We start from the raw sequence: 21,476 nt of genomic DNA, 5'->3' as shown, positions 1-21,476 counted from the left end.
GACTCACCACTCTCTGTGTGAAGAAATGTTTTCTCATCTCGGTCCGAAAAGACCCCCCTTATCCTTAAGCTGTGACCCCTGGATCTGGACTCCCCCAACATCGGGAACAATCTTCCCGCAACGAACAGATATAAAGCAGCAGCAACATCAGCATCAACGCAACCCCTGTTCAGTTCACGCTTTTACTACAAACAAGGTAATTATAGAAAAACACTTTAATTACAAAGTATAAATAACAACGTCGGCCACTCACTCACGGTGGGGTGTGTGTGTGTGGTGGGGTGTGTGTGTGTGTGGTGGGGGGTGTGTGTGTGTGGTGGGGTGTGTGTGTGTGTGTGGGGGGGGGTGTATGTGTGTGTGGGGTGTATGTGTGTGGGGGGTGTATGTGTGTGGGGTGTGTGTGTGTCGGTGTGTGTGTGTGGGGTGGGTGTCGGTGTGTGTGTGTCGGTGTGTGTGGTGGGTGTCGGTGTGTGGTCAGTGTGTGGTGGGTGTCGGTGTGTGGGGTGTCGGTGTGTGTGGGGGGTGTGGGAGGAGAAACAAATAAAAAATCATCATCATCAGACAGCAGCAACAGCAGCACCCACCACCAACAAGGTAATTATGGAAAAATGCTTTAATTACAAAGTATAAATAACAACGTCGGCCCCTCGCTCGCTCACTCAGTCGGCGGGGACCACCTGGGCCGATATCGGGAGCTGCGGCACCGGCACCGGCAACGTCTTTGCCCCCCCCCCCCGAATCGCGGGGCTTGGGTCGTCCCGCCGCGGACCTTTCGCCGTCCGGCGGGGGCTTCAATATCGGGAGCCCCGACCGTCCCGACGTGGAAACTCCAACAGCCTGACCGTGGGAGTAGACGGCAGGGGAAGAGAAAATAAATTTTGTGACATTCCGTCACAGTGAGGAGGGACTGGAGGAGACTCACTGAGATGGATGTTTCTTTTTGTTTAGTGTTAGTTTATGATTGTGTAAGTGTTATTGCATTTTTATTGATTATTCTTATTGATATTATTGTTGAACTGCGGGTAATTTTTCATTTCGCTGCACATTTATGTGTATGTGACAAATAAATTGACTAGCCAGTGAGTCTGTGGAATTCACTGCCACAGAAGGTAGTTGAGGGCAGATCATTGGCTATATTTAAGGGAGTTAGATGTGGCCCTTGTGGCTAAAGGGATCAGGGGGTATGGAGAGAAGGCAGGTACAGGATACTGAGTTGGATGATCAGCCATGGTCATATTCGATAGCGGTGCAGGCTCGAAGGGCCTACTCCTGCACCTATTTTCTATGTTTCTATTGACAGTCAGTCAGTTCCTCAGTCAGTCTATTCACAAAATGCTGGAGTAACTCAGCAGGTCAGGCAGCATCTCGGGAGAGAAGGAATGGGTGACGTTTCGGGTCGAGACCCTTCTTCCTCAGTCAGTCAGTCACTCAGTCTGACCAAGCAAGAACCAAGCGCTCGTTCTCACCTTCCACCCCACCAGCCAGCGGATCCAACAAATCATCCGCCAACATTTCCGTCACCTACAACGGGACCCCACCACTGGCCATATCTTCCCTTCCCATCCCCTCCCCTCTCTGCGTTCCGCAGAGACCGTTCCCTCCGTAATTCCCTGGTCCGCTCGCCCCTTTCTACCCAAAACACCGACCCAGGCAGCAGGGGGCGGACCCAGCCAGCAGGGGGCGGACCCAACCAGCAGGGGGCGGACCCAGCCAGCAGGAGGTGGACGCAGGCAGCAGAGGGCGGACCCGGGCAGCAGAGGGCGGACCCGAACAGCAGGGGCGGACCCAACCAGCAGGGGGCGGACCCAGCCAGCAGGAGGTGGACGCAGGCAGCAGAGGGCGGACCCGGGCAGCAGAGGGCGGACCCGAACAGCAGGGGGCGGACCCGGGCAGCAGCCAGCAGGACGGACGGACTCACTCACTCACTCACTCAGTGCCCAAGCTGGATTGTCAGAGACAGCGCTCCTGTTCAGTTTCAGCGACGTTACCTGAGGCTGAGACCGTGCTGGCGGTCGGGTCCTGTAATGAGAGCGGGTTAAACAAAATTTTCTCCCCCCTTCTCTCCCTTTTCCCTCCCTTTTCCCATTTCTCTCCCTTTTCCCATTTCCCTCCCTGTTCCCTTTCCCATTTCTCTCCCTTTTCCCATTTCTCTACCTTTTCCCATTTCTTTCCCATTTCTCTCCCTTTTCCCATTTTTCTCCCTTTTCCCTTTTTTTTCCCTTTTCCCATTTTTTTCCATTTTCTCTGCCTTTTCTCTATCCCGCTTCAGCAGGGAGTTTCTCCACAGCCTGGAGTGGGTCGCCAGACGTGACCGGGACCGGGACACGGCCAGGATGCGGCGCTCTCTTTGCACGGCCGTACATCTGCTGTACCTGCTGGCAGGTAGAGACATGGGGGAGGGGGAGAGAGAGAGATGGGGGGAGAGAGAGGGATGGGGGAGGGAGAGGGATGGGAGGGAGAGATGGGGGGAGAGACAGAGAGATGGGGAGAGAGACGGGGGAGAGGGGGAAAGAGATGGGGGAGAGAGGGAAAGATGGAGGAGAGAGGGAAAAATGGGGGAGAGAGGGAAAGATGGGATAGAGAGGGAAAGATGGGGGAGAGAGGGAAAGATGGGATAGAGAGGGAAAGATGGGGGAGAGAGGGAAAGAGATGGGGAGAGAGGGAAAGAGATGGGGAGAGAGGGAAAGAGATGGGGGAGAGAGATGGGGGAGAGGGAAAGAGATGGGGAAGAGGGGGAAAGAGATGGGGAGAGAGGGAAAGAGATGGGAGAGACAGAGAGATAGGGAGAGGGAGAGAGAGAGAGGGGGGGGAGAGAGAGAGAATGCGAGCTGCTGTCCACAGAGTTGGGAGTGGGCAATTGTCAGTCAAACACTGTACTGGGGTAACTCAGCGGGTCGGGCCACATCTGTGGAGAGAAGGAATGGGTGACTTTTCGGGTCGAGACCCTTCTCTGAAGAACCCGAAACGTCACCCATTCCTTCTCTCCACAGATGCTGCCTGACCCGCTGAGTTACGCCAGCACTCTGTGAAACGTCACCTATCCATGTTCTCCACAGATGCTGCCCGACCCGCTGAGTTACTCCAGCATTCTGTCAAACATCACCTATTCCTTCTCTCCAGAGATGCTGCCTGACCCGCTGAGTTAGCCCAGCATTTTGTGTCTACATTCATCAGTGAAAATGTCATTTAGCTTAGTGATAAGGCGCAGAAACAGGCCCTTTGGCCCACCGGGTACGCAGCGACCAGCGATCAGGCCGCACTAACGCTGCCCTACACACACACAAGGGGCAATCTCTAATTTTACAGAAGCCTGTCGGTCTTGAGATGTTTGGAGGGAAGTGTGTCGGTCTAAAGAAAGCAAACTCAATGCTAGCATTTATTTCAAGAGGGCTTGTGTACAAAATCAGGGGGGTTTATTCTGAGGCTCTACAAGGCACTGGTCAGGCCCCATTTGGAATATTGTCAGCAATTTTCGCTGCACTCGCTGGAGTTTAGAAGAATGAGGGGGGACCTCATTGAAACTTCACCGAATAGTGAAAGACCCGGATAGGGTGGATGTGGAGAGGATGTTTCCACTAGTGGGAGAGTCTAGGACCAGAGGACACAGCCTCAGAATTAAAGGATGTTCATTCAGGAAGGAGATGAGGAGGAATTTCTTTAATCAGAGGGTGGTAAATCTGTGGGATTCTTTGCCACAGACGGCTGTGGAGGCCACAAGTCAGTGGATATTTTTAAGGCAGAGATAGATAAATTGTTGGTCAGTGCTGGTGTCAGGGGTTATGGTGAAAAGGCAGGAGAATGTGGTTGTGAGGGAGAGATAGATCAGGCGTGATTGAATGGCTCGATGGGCAGAATGGCCCAATTCTACACCTATCACTTATGACCTAAACCGTAGAGGCCGGAGAAAACCCACGCAGGTCACGGGGAGAACGTACAGATTCCATACAGACAGCACCCGTGGTCAGGATCGAACCCTGGTCTCTGGCGCTGTGAGGCAGCAGCTCTACCGTTGCGCCACCATTGTACATCATGATGTATCTATCTGTACGTCATTGGTGAGACCACAGTTCTAGCACCCAGCTACAGGGAGGTGGCATGGTGCGGAGAGGATGCAGTAGGGATAGACCAGCTTGGCATGGGCACAGTGGGGGTTAGGTTACAGGGAGCCACTGCACAGGGTAGGTCCCTACTCTGGGGATGAGGGGGGTTCTTGTTGAGGTGTATAAAACCATGAGGAGCGTTGGTCATGTGGATGGTCACAGGCCTTTTCCCCAGGGTGTGGTGGTCTTAAACAAGAGTGTAGACGCAATAAACTGGAGTAACTCAGCGGGACAGGCAGCATCTGTGGAGAACATGCATAGAGACATTTCACAGAGTGCTGGAGTAACTCAGCGGGTCGGGCAGCACCTGTGGAGAAAAGGAATAGATGATGTTTTGGGTCGAGAACCTTCTTCAGACTGACTCTCATATCCATACCCCTCCCTGCAGCTTCACATCTCACTACTCTCCTCATCTGACCTCCTTTCTGACTCCTTTCACCTTTAGCCTCACCTTTTCATGAATGAATGAATAAGTTGATGAATGAATGAATACGTTTATTGGCCAAGTACTGATTGAGAATGATAAGCCATGGCGGTGCTGGCTCGAAGGGCCGAATGGCCTCCTCCTGCACCTATTGTCTATTGTCTATAAATCTGTGCAGGAGAAGGCAATATGGCCCTTCGAGCCAGCACTGCAATTCATTGTAATCATAGCTGATCATCCACAATCAGTAACCTGTGCCTGCATTCTCCCCATATCCCTTGATTCCACCAGCCTCTAGAGCTCTATCTAAATCTCTTTTAAATTCATCCAGTGAATTGGCCTCCACGATCTTCTGTGGCAGAGAATTCCACAAATTCACAACTCTCTGGGTGAAAAAGTTCCTTCTCACCTCCGTTTTAAATGGCCTCCCCTTTATTCTTGGACTGTGGCCCCTGGTTCTGTACTCCCCCAACGTAGGGAACATTTTTTCTGTATCGAGATTATCCAGTAGGAGGGAGTTGGGCAGGGACTATCACAACGTTAACGAAGTAGTTGGACAGATACATGGATAGGGCAGGTTTGGAGGGATATGGGCCAAACGCGGGCACTGCAGGTCGGTTGAAGAACCCAATGGTTGTGGGGGAGGAGCTGGGAATGGGAGCTATAATGAACCTGTCGGTTTAGTTGATGGTCACATCGAACAAGATCAGTCCCTTCAGCCCACATTAGACTACGCAATGCCTCTACCCCCACTCCAGCAGCGCGTTCTAGGCACCCACCACCCTGTGTAATAAAACATGACCCGCACATCTCCTTGAAACTTGCCCCCACTGAGCTAAAATCCATGTCGTCTCGTCAGAGCCGAGAAGGAAGGGGGGCGGCGCGGGGGCGCCTGCTGCCTCGTGCGGAGGGAAAGGGAACACGTTTTGAACCAGGAAGTGGCGGAGTTACAATGGCTTCGAAAGACCAGGTCGAGAGTTGGGCCGAGGAGGTAGTTTGTCCCATCTGCCTGGATTTCTTCACCGATCCGGTTATACTGGAGTGCGGGCACAACTTCTGCCGCTCCTGTATCACACAGAGTTGGGACAGGGAGGGGAGAAACTCCTGCCCGGAATGTAGAGAGGTGTTTACAGACCGCACCCTCAGGGTGAATCGGGCCTTGGCGAGACTGGCTGAGAAAGCTCGAACACTGAGCCTGAATCGGGAAATTGCAGAGAAGAAAAGTAAACTTCACTGCGAGGAACATCAGGAAGAACTGAAGCTGTTTTGTGAAACTGATAAGAAGCTGATCTGTGTGATTTGTGCAGCTGGGCGGGAACACAAATCTCACAGCTTCATGCCGGTTAAAGAAGCTGTTGAAAACCACAAGGTAAAAGCAAACCGATTTTAATCACATCATTTTAATTCCATTTTTACTGTTCAACAATTTAATTTTCTGATTCCCAAACACAATTCCAGGATCGGGTGAAATCTTCCATCCAGTCTCTCACCAAATATAAATCAGAGATCCAGCAAATGGAGCAGCAACAGAAAGAGAAGATTTCTGGAGTTCTGGTGAGGCTTTTAAGTTTCGATTTCCTGATCTTGTGCAGGTTTGATCCCTGTGACGCGTGTAATAACAGGGCAGCGCAGTGACACAAGTAGTGCTGCTGTCTCCTAGTTCTGGTGAGCGGGTTCGATCCTGACCTCGGGTGCTGCCCGTGTGGTTCACGCCTTCTCCCTGTGACCGCGTCGAATTCCTTCCATGTCCCCAATACACGCTGGTTCAATGGTCAATCGGGGACTGTAAAATTATCCCTGGGACAGTGGATGGTGGATGGATCAATAGGAATTAAAGGGCAGATGAAAAGGAAAGCAGGGTATTGTATTGGGGGTAGAGGATTAATGGGTAATAAGATGACCCTCTCGACATTTCAGAAGCATTTAGACAAACTATTGAATTGTCAAAGCAAATAAAAATGCACAGGACAAATGTTACGGTCAAGGTCGTGAGGAAACACAATCAGTGACATGAAATATTGATCTTCCCCTTTCATTTCACAGGAACAGTCACACAACCTTCAGTCCAAGATCACATCCCAGTTTGCTGAACTGCACCAGATTCTCACTGGGAAAGAGCAGCGCGTACTGGCAGATATCCGGGAGGAAGAGAAGAAGATTCTAAATACAATGGAGAAAAAACTTGAAGAGATTGAAGAGAATTTAAATTCCATTGAGGAGGATCTCTTAAAGTTGCAGCAACAGATGGATCAAAAGGACAGTGTGGTGTTTCTGAAGGTGAGGGGTGATACTCCAGTTTGGCGAAGTGAAAGTGCACAGTCACAAAATGGTGGGGGATATTTCTGAGATAAATGCTGCATTACCATATAACCATATAACAACTGCAGCACGGAAACAGGCCCGTTCGGCCCTACCAGTCCACGCCGACCACTCTCTCTGACCTAGTCTCATCTACCTGCTCTCAGACCATAACCCTCCAATCCCCTCTCATCCATATACCTATACAATTTACTCTTAAATAATAAAATCGAGCCTGCCTCCACCACTTCCACCGGAAGCCCATTCCATACAGCCACCACCCTCTGAGTAAAGAAATTACCCCTCATGTTACCCCTAAACTTTTGTCCCTCAATTCTAAAGTTATGTCCCCTTGTTGGAATCTTCCCCACTCTCAAGGGGAAAAGCCACGTCAACTCTGTCCTTCCCTCTTAAAATTTAAAAAACCTCTATCAAGTCCCCCCTCAACCTTCTACGCTCCAAAGAATAAAGACCCAACCTGTTCAACCTCTCTCTGTAGCTTAAGTGCTGAAACCCAGGCAACATTCTAGTAAATCTCCTCTAATACCCTCTCCATTTTGTCGACATCCTTCCTATAATTGGGCCACTAATTGAGAACTGGGTAAATGCTCCGTCTGTTCCAGAGCTGTGCTGCTGTTGTTCCCAAACTAAATGGCCTCCCGTATAATCTGCGGGATCTCTGCACTGCCTGCGGTCTCCTTGGGATGAGTTACTGTGATCCTGTCACTGAGATAGCGAATGTTTGAAATTTCCCCGAAAAGATGGAAAATCTCCACGAAATCAAAAGATCATGTGGAAAGTTTGTCCTTTGTTCCTCTTTAGTGGGAAAGAATTACGCGGCATTAAACCGATCTGTTGAAGGCTTGCTCTCAGATACACTTCATCAAGTCTTGTGATTTACCCACCTTAACATGCCTTGAGATCACCAGCACTTAAGGGGAGCTATCCTATCCTAATTATCCCTTTGCTCTTAAAGGAACCTATTATCCCCCTAGTTATTATTTTGCTATTAATACACTTGTAGGATCTCTCGGGCAATATCCAATATTTGTCTCTGTGACGATGACAATAAATGCTGGGCAATGGAACATTTCTGGGGCTTGTTGTGATTTGTGTGAAACTCCTGCTGTCGGGATGTGGACGTCCCGTCTCAGTCTGCTCAGATTTGTGTTTTATTTCTTGCAGGAGGAAGCTGGGAGGAAGAGGAGGTAGGACATGCTCTTGACTGAAATACTGCATGTTTGTGTGTATCAGCTCAAAGAAATTGTTGAGGCTCAGTTTATAACCAGCTGCTGAATATTTGCAGGGTTAGTGATGAAGATAAAGCACTCACAGTGACAGACGGTGCCTTGCCGATTGAAAAATTCCATCAACACTTTTTGATGAACACGCTGTGGAGAGAAACATCTGCCATTAAGCGAGGTAAAACCTGTTCAGTTTCCCCTCTTTTGTTTATAATGCCTTTTAGTAACACAGATGCAAACATTGCCGAGAGAAATTGTATTCGCCTCTACACCTCCGATGGCAGCTATCTCTCTGCCACCCAGTGCCTGAAAACGTTGCCGTTCAAGAACATTTTAGACTTTCCCTTCACAACTTAAACCGATGCCCACGAAGTTTAGAAAACTGCATCTCCCATTCCTCAGTCCGTTGGCCCAGTTCATTACGATCAGTTTAATCTTAGACAACCTTCTTCACTCTCCACCATGTCTCATGAATTTTAGTCTCATCCACAGACCTGCTTGCCATGCCACCCACATACACGTCATTTATCTAATCATTTGTATGATTAGGGACCAACAGTTGACTCAGCATTGAGCATTGTGGTACACCACTTGCGACAGGCTTCCAGTCTGAAAAACAACTCTGCCTCCCACCTTCCGGCCACATTTTTCCCCACTCGCTAACTACCCTGGATTCCATACGTTCCAGCCTTCCTGATCAACCTACCATAGAGGTTGCTGCTATCAAATTGCTAATCATACCTCCGACATTCACATCCAAGCCTTAGAAATATCACATAAACAGCAGTGAACATCTGAAATGTTCTGCCCTAGGAGGTAGTGATAGGTCAGATTATTGGAATAGGCTAAGTGAACACAGATGGATATAACATATAACATATAACAAGTACAGCATGGAAACAGGCCTGTCCGGCCCTACCAGTCCACGCCGACCATTCTCCCTGACCTAGTCTCATCTACCTGCACTCAGACCATAACCCTCCAATTCCCTCCTATCCATATACCTATCCAATTTACTCTTAAATAATAAAATCGAGCCAGCCTCCACCACTTCCACCGGAAGCCCATTCCATACAGCCACAACCCTCTGAGTAAAGAAATTCCCCCTCATGTTACCCCTAAACCTTTGTCCCTCAATTCTGAAGCTATGTCCCCTTGTTGGAATCTTCCCCACTCTCAAAGGGAAAAGCCTACCCACGTCAACTCTGTCCGTCCCTCTCAAAATTTTAAAAACCTCTATCAAGTCCCCCCTCAACCTTCTACGCTCCAAAGAATAAAGACCCAACCTGTTCAACCTCTCTCTGTAGCTTAAGTGCTGAAACCCAGGCAACATTCTAGTAAATCTCCTCTGTACCCTCTCCATTTTGTCGACATAATTTTGCGACCAGAACTGCACACCATACTCCAGATTCGGCCTCACCAATGCCCTGTACAATTTCAACATTACATCCCAACTTCTATACTCGATGCTCTGATTTATAAAGGCAAGCATACCAAACGCCTTCTTCACCACCCTATCCACATGAGATTCCACCTTCAGGGAACAATGCACAGTTATTCCCAGATCCCTCTGTTCCACTGCATTCCTCAATTCCCTACCATTTACCCTGTCCGTCCTATTTTGATTTGTCCTACCAAAATGCAGCACCTCACACTTATCAGCATTAAACTCCATCTGCCATCTTTCAGCCCACCCTTCCAAAAGGCCCAAGTCTCTCTGTAGACTTTGAAAATCTACCTCACTATCAACTACTCCACCTATCTTAGTATCATCTGCATATTTACTAATCCAATTTGCCACACCATCATCCAGATCATTAATGTAAATGACAAACAACAGTGGACCCAACACAGATCCTTGGGGCACTCCACTAGACACTGGCCTCCAACCTGACATACAATTGTCAACCGTTACCCTCTGGTATCTCCCATTCAGCCATTGTTGAATCCATCTTGCAACCTCACTATTAATACCCAACGATTTAACCTTCTTAATCAACCTTCCATGTGGAACCTTGTCAAATGCCTTACTGAAGTCCATATAGACAACATCCACAGCCTTGCCCTTATCAATTTCCCTGGTAACCTCTTCAAAAAATTCAAGAAGATTAGTCAAACATGACCTTCCAGGCACAAATCCATGTTGACTGTTTCTAATCAGGCCTTGATTATCCAAATAATTATATATATTGTCCCTAAGTATCTTTTCCATTAATTTTCCCACCACAGACGTCAAACTAATAGGTCTATAATTGCTAGGTTTACTTTTAGAACCTTTTTTAAACAAAGGCACAACATGCGCAATGCGCCAATCTTCCGGCACCATCCCTGTTTCTAATGACGTTTGAAATATTTCCGTCATAGCCCCTGCTATTTCTGCACTAACTTCCCTCAATGTCCTAGGGAATATCCTATCAGGACCTGGAGACTTATCCACTTTTATATTCTTCAAAAGTGTCCGTACCTCCTCTTCTTTAATCCTCCTAATTTCCATCACTACTCTACTTGTTTCGCTTACCTCACATAATTCAATATCCTTCTCCTCGGTAAATACCGAAGAAAAGAAATTGTTTAATATCTCCCCCATTTCTTCCGGCTCAGCACATAGCTGTCCACTCTGACTCTCTAATGGACCAATTTTATCCCTCACTATCCTTTTGCTATTGACATATCTGTAGAACCCCTTGGGGTTTACTTTTACATTACTTGCCAAAGCAGCCTCATATCTTTTTTTCGCTTTTCTAATTTCCTTTTTAAGATTCCTTTTACATTCTTTATATTCCTCAAGAACCTCATTTACTCCCTGCCACTTATATTTATTGTATATCTCCCTCTTTTTCCGAACCAAGTGTCCAATTTCCCTGGAAAACCATGGCTCTTTCAAATTATTATTCTTTCCTTTCCACCAAACAGGGACATAAAGACTCTGTACTCTCAAAATGTCACCTTTAAATATCCTCCATTTCTCTATTATATCCTTTTCATAAAACAACAATTTCCATTTCACTCCTTTTAAATCCTTTCTCATCTCCTCAAAATTAGCCTTTCTCCAATCCAAAATCTCAACCCTTGGTCCAGATTTGACCTTCTCCATAATGATGTTGAAACTAATGGCATTATGATCACTAGACCCAAAGTGCTCCTCAACACATACCTCCGTCACCTGACCCATCTCATTTCCTAACAGGAGGTCCAACACTGCCCCTTCTCTGGTAGGCACCTCTACGTATTGCTGCAAAAAACTATCCTGCACACATTTTACAAACTCCAAACCATCCAGCCCTTTAACAGAATGTGATTCCCAGTCTATATACGGAAAATTGAAATCACCCACAATCACCACTCTGTGCTTACTACTAATATCTGCTATCTCCTTACATATTTGCTCTTCCAATTCTCGTTCCCTATTTGGCGGTCTATAATACACCCCTATAAGTGTTGCTAAACCTTTCTCATTTCTGAGTTCCACCCAAACAGCCTCCTTAATCGAGCCTTCTAGTCTGTCCTGCCAAAGCACTGCTGTGATATCCTCCCTGACAAGCAATGCAACACCCCCACCTCTTGCCCCTCCGATTCTATCACATCTGAAACAATGAAATCCTGGAATATTTAATTGCCAATCGCAACCCTCCTGCAACCATGTTTCACTGATCGCCACAACATCATACTTCCAGATGTCGATCCAGGCTCTAAGCTCATCCACCTTTCTTACAATGCTCCTAGCATTAAAATATACACATTTAAGGGACCCATCATTTCTTATTCTCAGTTTATTTCTTTTCCCTTCTTTCTCTCCTACATATTGGGTCTGAGTGTTTCCCTTTTCTGCCTCCTACCTCACACACTGCCTATTAGCTATCTGTGTTTGAGTCCCTCCCCCCAACCGTACTAGTTTAAAGTCTCCGCAGTTATTTTAGCAAATCTCCCCGCCAGGATATTGGTTCCCCTCGGGTTCAGATGCAACTCGTCCTTTTTGTACAGGTCATACTTCCCCCAGAAGAGGTCCCAATGATCCAGAAACTTGAAACCCTGCTCCCTGCACCAGTTCCTCAGCCACGTATTTATCCTCCACCTCACTCCATTCCTATTCTCACTATCGCGTGGCACAGGCAGTAAGCCTGAGATTATTACTTTGGAAGTCCTTTTTTTTAACTCTCTTCCTAGCCCCCTGAATTCTCCTTTCAGGACCTCTTCCCTTATCCTACCTATATTGTTGGTACCTATATGTACCACGACCTCTGGCTCCTCTCCCTCCCCTTTCAGGATATCCTGGACACGCTCAGACACATCCCGGACACCGGCACCAGGGAGGCAAACCACCATCCGGGTCTCCCGACTGCGTCCACAGAAACGCCTATCTGACCCCCTCACTATAGAGTCCCCTATTACTACTGCTCTCCTCTTCCTTTCCCTACCCTTCTGAGCAACAGGGCCGGACTCCTTGCCAGAGGCCCGGGCACCGTCGTTGCCCCCAGGTAGGCTGCCCCCCCCAACAGTACTTAAACAGGAGTACTTATTTCCAAGGGGTACAGCCACCGGGGTACTCCCTAGTCCCTGCCTCTGTTCCTTGCCCCCCCTAACAGTGACCCACTTGTCTACCTCCCGTGGTCTAGGAGTGACCACCTCCCTGTAACTCCTATCTATAACCTCCTCACTCTCCCTGATCAGACGGAGGTCATCAATCTGCCGCTCCAGGTTCCTAATACGGTCCCTTCGGAGCCCCATCTCGTCACACCTGGCGCAGATGTGGATGTCTGGAAGACTATCAGACTCCCAGATTCCCCACATCTGACACCCAGAACAAAAAACTGCCCTGGCAGTCATACTCTCCAAACAAAGCCCCGCGCTCGGTTACTAAACCTACCGCCCGGCCGCTACTCCAACCACTCCAACCGCCCACCCAAAAGAACTGAGTGATCTCCTGGGAGAGGCGAAAAACCGGATAAAAAACCCAGGCCAATTTGGGAAAAAATCCCGGGAAATTCCTCTCCGACCCCAAGCTAGGCGATCGAAACTAGTCCGGGAGATCACACAGGTCTTACTCCTTACTATCCCCACACAATCCCCACACAATCCCCACACACTACTTCCCAAGCAACACAGCTAGGTGCTGCTTGCTACTGCTGCTTGCTGCTGCTGCTACTGCTGATTGCTGCTGCTGCTACTGCTGATTGCTGCTGCTGCTACTGCTGAATTCATTGCTTGTTACAACTTCTAACTTGTTAGACTGAAGGATCGAGAAATTGGCGGCTATGGACAACTTGTATAGAACAGGAATTGGTGCCATCTTAGATCAGTCATGATCACATTGAATGGCGGAGTCGGCCTGAGGAGTGGAGCCTACTCCTCCTGCTATTTTCTTGTGATCTTTAGTTTTTTTCATACCTACAGCATGATAAACCTTACACAGAGTTGAATGCGGCAAAGATTGACAATACTTCTCCCTGGGACAATGATTTTGCTGTGCGGGGTGAGATTGGGGAGACTAGGCCTGTGTACTCGAGCGTTTGGGTGTATTAGAGGGGACCTCAGTGAAACACACAGTTCTTACAGGGCTCAGTGGGCTGGATGCAGGGAGTATGGTTCCCCTGTCAGAGGGGTCTGGAGAGCGGGCACTCTCTCAGAATGTGGGCTGCACCATGTAGCACAGAGATAAGGAGACATTACTGCACGCAGAGGCTGGAGAACGACCCTGCACCGGAGGCAGTGGAGACTCAGTCATTCAGTGCTCTTGGAGCTGAGAGCCGTGGTTGTACATTACAGAGTCTGGCCCTTCGGCCCATCGTGTCCATGACCATCTTTTCCCAGCTAAACTAATCGATTGGCCCACATTCCATCGGCATTCTTCTCCACCTCACCTATTTAAATACCGCCAATATATTGATTATATCTCACTCCACCACCTCCACTGTAGCATGTTCCAGATATCACCCACTCTCAGTGTAAATCTATGTACTAAACCTCTCGTTTGTTTGTTTGTTCCTGAACTACAGCCAAAACGGTACACGATAGCATGACGATTTTAAGCCCACCTTACTCACCGTCATCCCTTTGGTGCTCATGGAAGAAGTTTCATTGAAATCAGTGTTATATTTTTTAAGTTATTCACATTTTAAGGTTTAAATCTATCTCCTAGGGACGTAGGGGGAGGGAGGGAGAGAGGGGGGGGTGAGTGAGGGGGGGGGGAGGAGGGGGAGAGGTGGGGAGGAGAGGGTGCTGCACCAATGCAGTAGAGGTTTGGGCCCAACGGATCCACTTGGTCTAGTAAAACCTAAATCTCAGATATACTGTTCAATACTTTGCTCTCAATATAAAACTGCACTCTCGTGATTTGATATCCCTGCATGCGAATAAGGTTTAGATAATTACCCTGCATCCTACTGCAGACTCTGACAACCTTCCCCACTATCCTCAATTTTTGCTTCCTCCCCAAACTTACTAATCACACCTCCCACATTCACATCCAAGCCATGATCATATAACAAGAACAGCAAAGGGGACTCGAGGTAAAAGAGCCGTTAGGAGGCAGTGACCACAATATGATAAGTTTTACTCCACAAATTGAGAGGGAGTAGGGAAAATTGGAAGTGTCAGTATTACAGTATAGCAAAGGGGATTACAGAGGCATGAGGCAGGAGCTGGCCAGAATTCACTGGAAGGAGGCCCTAGCAGGGAAGACGGTGGAACAGCAATGGCAGGTATTCCTGGGAATAATGCAGAAGTTGCAGGATCAATTTATCCCAAAGATTAGGAAAGATTCTAAGGGGAGTAAGAGGCACCCGTGGCTGACAAGGGACGTCAAGGACAGCATAGAAATAAAAGAGAAGAAGTACAACAAAGCAAAGAAGAGTGGGAAGCCAGAGGATTGGGACTCTTTTAAGGAGCAACAGAAGACAACTAAGAAGGCAATACGGGGAGAAAAGATGGGGTACGAGGGTAGAAACATAGAAAATAGGTGCAGGAGTAGGCCATTCGGCCCTTCGAGCCTGCACTGCCATTCAATATGATCATGGCTGATCATCCAACTCAGTATCCTGTACCTGCCTTCACTCCATACCCCTGATCCCTTTAGCCACAAGGGCCACATCTAACTCACTCTTAAATATAGCCAATGAACTGGCCTCTACTACCCTCTGTGGCAGAGATTTCCACAGATCCACCACTCTCTGTGTGAAAACAAATTTTCTCATCTCGGTCCTAAAAGCCTTCCCCCTTATCCTTAAACTGTGACCCCTTGTTCTGGACTTCCTCAACATCGGGAACAATCTACCTGCATCTAACCTGTCCAACCCCTTAAGAATTTTGTAAGTTTCTATAAGATCCTCCCTCAATCTTCTAAATTCCAGCGAGTACAAGCCGAGTCCATCCAGTCTTTCTTCACATGAAAGTCCTGCCATCCCAGGAATCAATCTGGTGAACCTTCTCTGTACTCCCTCTATGGCAAGAATGTCTTTCCTCGGATTAGGAGACCAAAACTGTACGCAATACTCCAGGTGTGCTCTCACCAATGCCCTGTACAACTGCAGCAGAACCTCCCTGGAGTAGTTCCTGAACCTCCCTGCTCCTATACTCAAATCCCCTGGCTATGAATGCCAACATACCATTCGCTTTCTTCACTGCCTGCTGCACCTGCATGCCTACTTTCAATGACTGGTGTACCACGACACCCAGGTCTCGTTGCATCTCCCCTTTTCCTAATCAGCCACCATTCAGATAATAGTCTGCTTTCCTGTTCTTTGCCCACTCACCTAACCTATCCAAGTCACGTTGCAGCCTCCTAGCATCCTCCTCACAGCTAACACTGCCCCCCAGCTTCGTGTCATCCGCAAACTTGGAGATGTTGCATTCAATTCCCTTGTCCAAATCATTAATATATATTGTAAATAGCTGGGGTCCCAGCACTGAGCCTTGCGGTACCCCACTAGTCACTGCCTGCCATTCTGAAAAGGACCTGTTTATTCCTACTCTTTGCTTCCTGTCTGCCAGCCGGTTCTCTATCCACATCAATACTGAACCCACAATACTGTGTGCTTTAAGTTTGCATACTAATCTCCTATGTGGGACCTTGTCGAAGGCCTTCTGGAAGTCCAGATATAACACATCCACTGGTTCACCCTTATCCACTCTACTAGTTACATCCTTGAAAAATTCTATAAGATTCGTCAGACATGATTTACCTTTCATAAATCCATGCTGACTTTGTCCAATGATTTCACCACATTCCAAACGTGCTGCTATCCCATCTTTAATAACTGACTCTAGCATTTTTCCCACGACCAATGTTAGACTAACTGGTCTGTAATTCCCCTTTTTCTCTCTCCCTCCCTTTTTGAAAAGTGGGGTTACATTAGCTACCCTCCAATCCTCAGGAACTACTCCAGAATCTAAAGAGTTTTGAAAAATTATCACTGATGCATCCACTATTTCTGGGGCTACCTCCTTAAGCACTCTGGGATGCAGCGTATCTGGCCCTGGGGATTTATCGGCCTTTAATCCATTCAATTTACCTAACACCACTTCCCGACTAACCTGGATTTCACTCAGTTCCTCCATCTCATTTGACCCCCGGTCCGCTGCTATTTCCGGAAGATTATTTATGTCTTCCTTAGTGAAGATAGAACCAAAGTAGTTATTGAATTGGTCTGCCATGTCCTTGTTCCCCATGATCAATTCACCTGTTTCTGACTGCAAGGAACCTACATTTGTTTTAACTAATCTTTTTCTCTTCACATATCTATAAAAGCTTTTGCAGTCAGTTTTTATGTTCCCTGCCAGTTTTCTTCCATAATCTAATTTCCCTTTCCTAATTAAGCCCTTTGTCCTCCTTTGCTGGACTCTGAATTTCTCCCAGTCCTCTGGTAGGCTGCTTTTTCTTGCTAATTTGTATGCTTCATCTTTTGTTTTGATACTATCCCTAATTTCCCTTGTTAGCCACGGATGCACTACCTTCCCTGATTTATTCTTTTGCCAAACTGGGACGAACAATTGTTGTAGTTCACCCATGTGATCTTTAAATGCCTTCCATTGCATATCCACAATTCACGTCTCATACCCTCAAAGATACCTTTCTTTAAGTTCAGAACCGTTGTTTCTGAATTAACTCTGTCACTCTCCATCCTAATGAAGAACTCAACCATATTATGGTCACTCTTGCCCAAGGGGCCACACACATCAAGACTGCTAACTAACCCTTCCTCATTACTCAATACCCAGTCTAGAATAGCCTGCTCTCTCGTTGGTTCCTCTATATGTTGGCTTAGAAAACTATCCCGTATACATTCCAAGAAATCCTCTTCCTCACCACCTCTGCCAAATTGATTCACCCAATCTATATGTAGATTGAAGTCACCCATTCTAACTGTTTTACCTTTGTTGCACGCATTTCTAATTTCCTGTTGGATGCCATCCCCAACTCTACTACTACTGTTAGGCGGCCTGTACACAACTCCCACTAGCGTTTTCTGCCCCTTAGTGTTTCGCAGCTCTACCCATATCGATTCCACATCCTCCAAGCTAATGTCCTGCCTTTCTATTGCGTTAATCTCCTCTCTAACCAGCAACGCTACCCCACCTCCTTTTCCTTTCTCTCTATCCCTCCTGAATATTGAATATCCCTGGATGTTCAGCTCCCAGCCTTGGTCACCCTGGAGCCAATTCTCCGTAATCCCAACTATATCATATTCATTAATAACTATCTGCACATTCAACTCATCCACCTTATTATGAATGCTCCTTGCATTGAGACACAAAGCCTTCAGGCTTGTCTTTACAACACTCTTACCCCTTATACAATTATGTTGAAAAGTGGCCCTTTTTGATTTTTGCCCTGGATTTGTCTGCCTGCCACTTTTAATTTTCACCTTGCTACCTATTGCTTCTACCCTCATTTTACACCCCTCTGTCTCTCTGCTCATGCTCCCATCCCCCTGCCACATTAGTTTAAATCCTCCCCGACAGCACTAGCAAACACTCCCCCAGGGACATTGGTTCCATTCCAGTTCAGGTGCAGACTGTCCTGTTTGTACTGGTCCCACCTCCCCCAGAACTGGTTCCAATGTCCTAGAAATTTGAATCCCTCCCCCTTGCACCATTTTTCAAGCCACGTATTCATCTGAAATATCTTCCTATTCCTACTCTGACTAGCACGTGGCACTGGTAGTAATCCAGAGATTATTACCTTTGAGGTCCTACTTTTAAGTTTATCTCCTAGCTCCCTAAATTCACCTTGTAGGACCTCATCCCGTTTTTTACCTATATCTTTGTTGCCAATGTGCACCACGACAACTGGCTGTTCACCCTCCCGCTCCTGAATGTTCTGCAGCCGCTCAGAGACATCCCTGACCCTTGCACCAGGGAGGCAACATACCATCCCGGAGTCTCGTTTGCGACCGCAGAAACGCCTAACTATTCCCCTTACAATTGAATCCTCTATTACTATAGCCCTTCCACTCTTTTTCCTCCCCTCCTTTGCCGCAGAGCCATGGTGCCATGAACCTGGCTGCTACTGCCTTCCCCTGATGAGCCATTTCCCCCAACAGTATCCAAAATGGTATATCTGTTTAGGAGTGAGATGACCGCAGGGGACTCCTGCACTACCTGCCTACTGCTACGCTGGCTAGTGGCCACCCGTTACCTTTCTGTCCGCTTAACTTTTACCTGCGGTGTGGTCAACTCACTGTACGTGCTATTCACGACCTTCTCAGCATCGTGGATGCTCCAGTATGAATCCAACAGCAGCTGCAACCGTTCAATACGGTCTGCCAGGAGCTGCAGCTGGACACACTTCCTGCACACGTAGTCATCAGGGACACCGACAATTTCCCTGATCTCCCACGTGTTGCATGATGAGCACTGCACTCCATGTTAAACTAGCCAATAATATAAAGGAGGATAGTTTTTTTTAGGTATGTAAAGAGGAAAAAAATAGTCAAGTCAAATGTGGGTCCCTTGAAGACAGAAGCAGGGGAATTTATTATGGGGAACAAGGAAATGGCAGACGAGTTGAACCGGTACTATGGATCTGTCTTCACTAAGGAAGATACAAGCAATCTCCCAGATATTCTAGTGGCAAGAGATCCTAGGGTGACGGAGGAACTGAAGGAAATCCACATTAGGCAGGAAATGGTGTTGGGTAGACTGATTGGACTGAAGGCTGATAAATCCCCAGGGCCTGATGGTCTGCATCCCAGGGTACTTCAGGAGGTGGCGCTAGAAATTGTGGGCACATTGGTGATCATTTTCCAATGTTCTATAGATTCAGGATCAGTTCCTGTGGATTGGAGGGTAGCTAATGTTGTCCCACTTTTTAAGAAAGGAGGGAGAAAACGGGAAATTATAGACCAGTTAGTCTGACATCAGTGGTGGGGAAGATGCTGGAGTCAATTATAAAAGACGAAATTGCGGAGCATTTGGATAGTAGTAACAGGATCGTTCCCGAGTCAGCATGGATTTACAAAGGGGAAATCATGCTTGACTAATCTTCTGGAATTCTTTGAGGATGTAACTAGGAAAATTGACAGGAGAGAGCCGGTGGAATTGGTGTACCTCGACTTTCAGAAAGCCTTCGACAAGGTTCCACATAGGAGATTAGTGGGCAAAATTAGATTTTTAGATTTAGAGATACAGCGCGTAAACAGGCCTTTCGGCCCACCGGGTCCGCGCCGTCCATCGATCCCCGCACATTAACACTATCCTACACACACTAGGGACAATTTAAAAAAAACCATTTACCCAGTCAATTAACCTACATACCTGTACGTCTTTGGAGTGTGGGAGGAAACCGAAGGTCTCGGAGAAAACCCACGCAGGTCACGGGGAGAACGTACAAACTCCGTACAGACGGCGCCAGTAGTCAGGGTCGAACCTGAGTCTCCGGCGCTGCATTCGCTGTAAGGCAGCAACTCTACCGCTGCGCCACCGTGCGGCCCATGAGAACATGGTATTCTGTCCAACACCCGATCATTCAACCTCTGCATCCTTCCATGGTCCAAGTCACCCCTCCCTCTCTCTCACCCTCCACTATAAGAAACAGGGGCAGGTCATCTGGCCCCTCGTGTCTGCCCCCTTTCACTGTGATCATGACGACCCCACCACGCACCTCTACCTCCTCTTTAACAACCTCAAATTACCGCTAACCTCAATATCCTCTTGCTCCGATCTGCCTCCATATGTGAGTAGCCTCCCCCCCTCCCTTCGTTTCTCCTTCACCACCGCAATCTCCCAATCCTCCTCACTCTCCGCACTCGTCCTTCCCGTCCACCCTCCCCCACCTCACGAAATTCCCCTCTCCATCCCCGGATAAAAACTCCGGGAGAGATGTCTGTTGTCCACCCGATGTGGTTGTGGGTGAAACCCCGGGCAGGGTTTCAGTTGTCCGCCCGCCTGTGCCCGAGGCCGAGCGGCCTCTCCCCCGGTCCCGGGGCCGCGCTGCCCGAGTCTCCCCCCGACCCCCGGGGACTCTCTGATTCTCTGCTTCTCCCCCCAGTCTCCGTCACCCTGGATGTGGAAACAGCGCATGCGCAGCTCGAGGTGTCTGAGGATCGGAAGAGGGTGAGATGGACCGGGCCCCGGAGGAGTCTCCCTGACACCGGGAAGAGGTTTACACACCGGGCGTGTGTGCTGGGATCGGAGGGATTCACATCGGGGAGACATTACTGGGAGGTGGAGATGGGGGGGAGTCGGGTCTGGAGTCTGGGAGTCGCCGCAGAGTCTGTGGAGAGGAAGGGACTGGTCACACTGACCCCGGAGACTGGAGTCTGGATCATCAGGCGGTGGGATGACGAGTTTGATGCAGCCACCTCCCCTCCATCCCGTCTCCCCGCCCGTCCCATCCCCGGGAGGGTGGGAGTTTATCTCAGTTACGAGTCCGGGACAGTTTCATTTTACGACGCGGACACCAAGTCCCATCTCCACACCTTCACTGGGAATAAATTCACGGAGAAACTTTATCCTTTCTTCTGGACTTGGCGTAAAGACCAGTGGCTGAGAATCTGCTCCGGTTCCGCTCCGGGTGTGTAAAAGGGTCGGGTCCCGGGACCGGCGTCAGGAGCGGGGCTCAGGGGCTGTGGGGCAGAAACCCGGTGGACAACAGGTCGGCGCTGAACGGCTCCCATTTAATCCCCAAATTCCGCGTCGTAAAAAACCCCAGTGAGCGCGGAAATAAAACCAGGGGGGATGTAAATGTGGGAAGAGAGAAATAAGCAGCAAGTGGAATCAGAGCTGTCGATCCGTTCATTTTAACGCGCGAACCGCGTCCGGCAACGGAACAGAAATTACTTTTGTGAAAATATTTTTTTAATGTAATGGGATTGGACCCTTCTCGTCAAAAGTCGTTACGGTATTATTAACTCCGTTCAATGACTAGTTCAATGTAATAGATACAGTTCATGTTACTTCAGTGATTTGGAAAAT

At 48.2% G+C, this 21,476-nt stretch overlaps 1 pseudogene; it reads left to right on the top strand.

Moving 5' to 3' along the window:
• Nucleotides 1–21,476, top strand: part of LOC144602591 (E3 ubiquitin-protein ligase TRIM39-like) — a 22,296-nt pseudogene extending 820 nt beyond the window's left edge.

The sequence above is a fragment of the Rhinoraja longicauda genome, chromosome 19, assembly GCF_053455715.1.
Source record: "Rhinoraja longicauda isolate Sanriku21f chromosome 19, sRhiLon1.1, whole genome shotgun sequence".
Taxonomy (NCBI): Eukaryota; Metazoa; Chordata; class Chondrichthyes; order Rajiformes; family Arhynchobatidae; genus Rhinoraja; species Rhinoraja longicauda.
The sequence above is the reverse complement of the archived record's forward strand: the minus strand, read 5'-3'. Positions and strand labels throughout refer to the sequence as shown.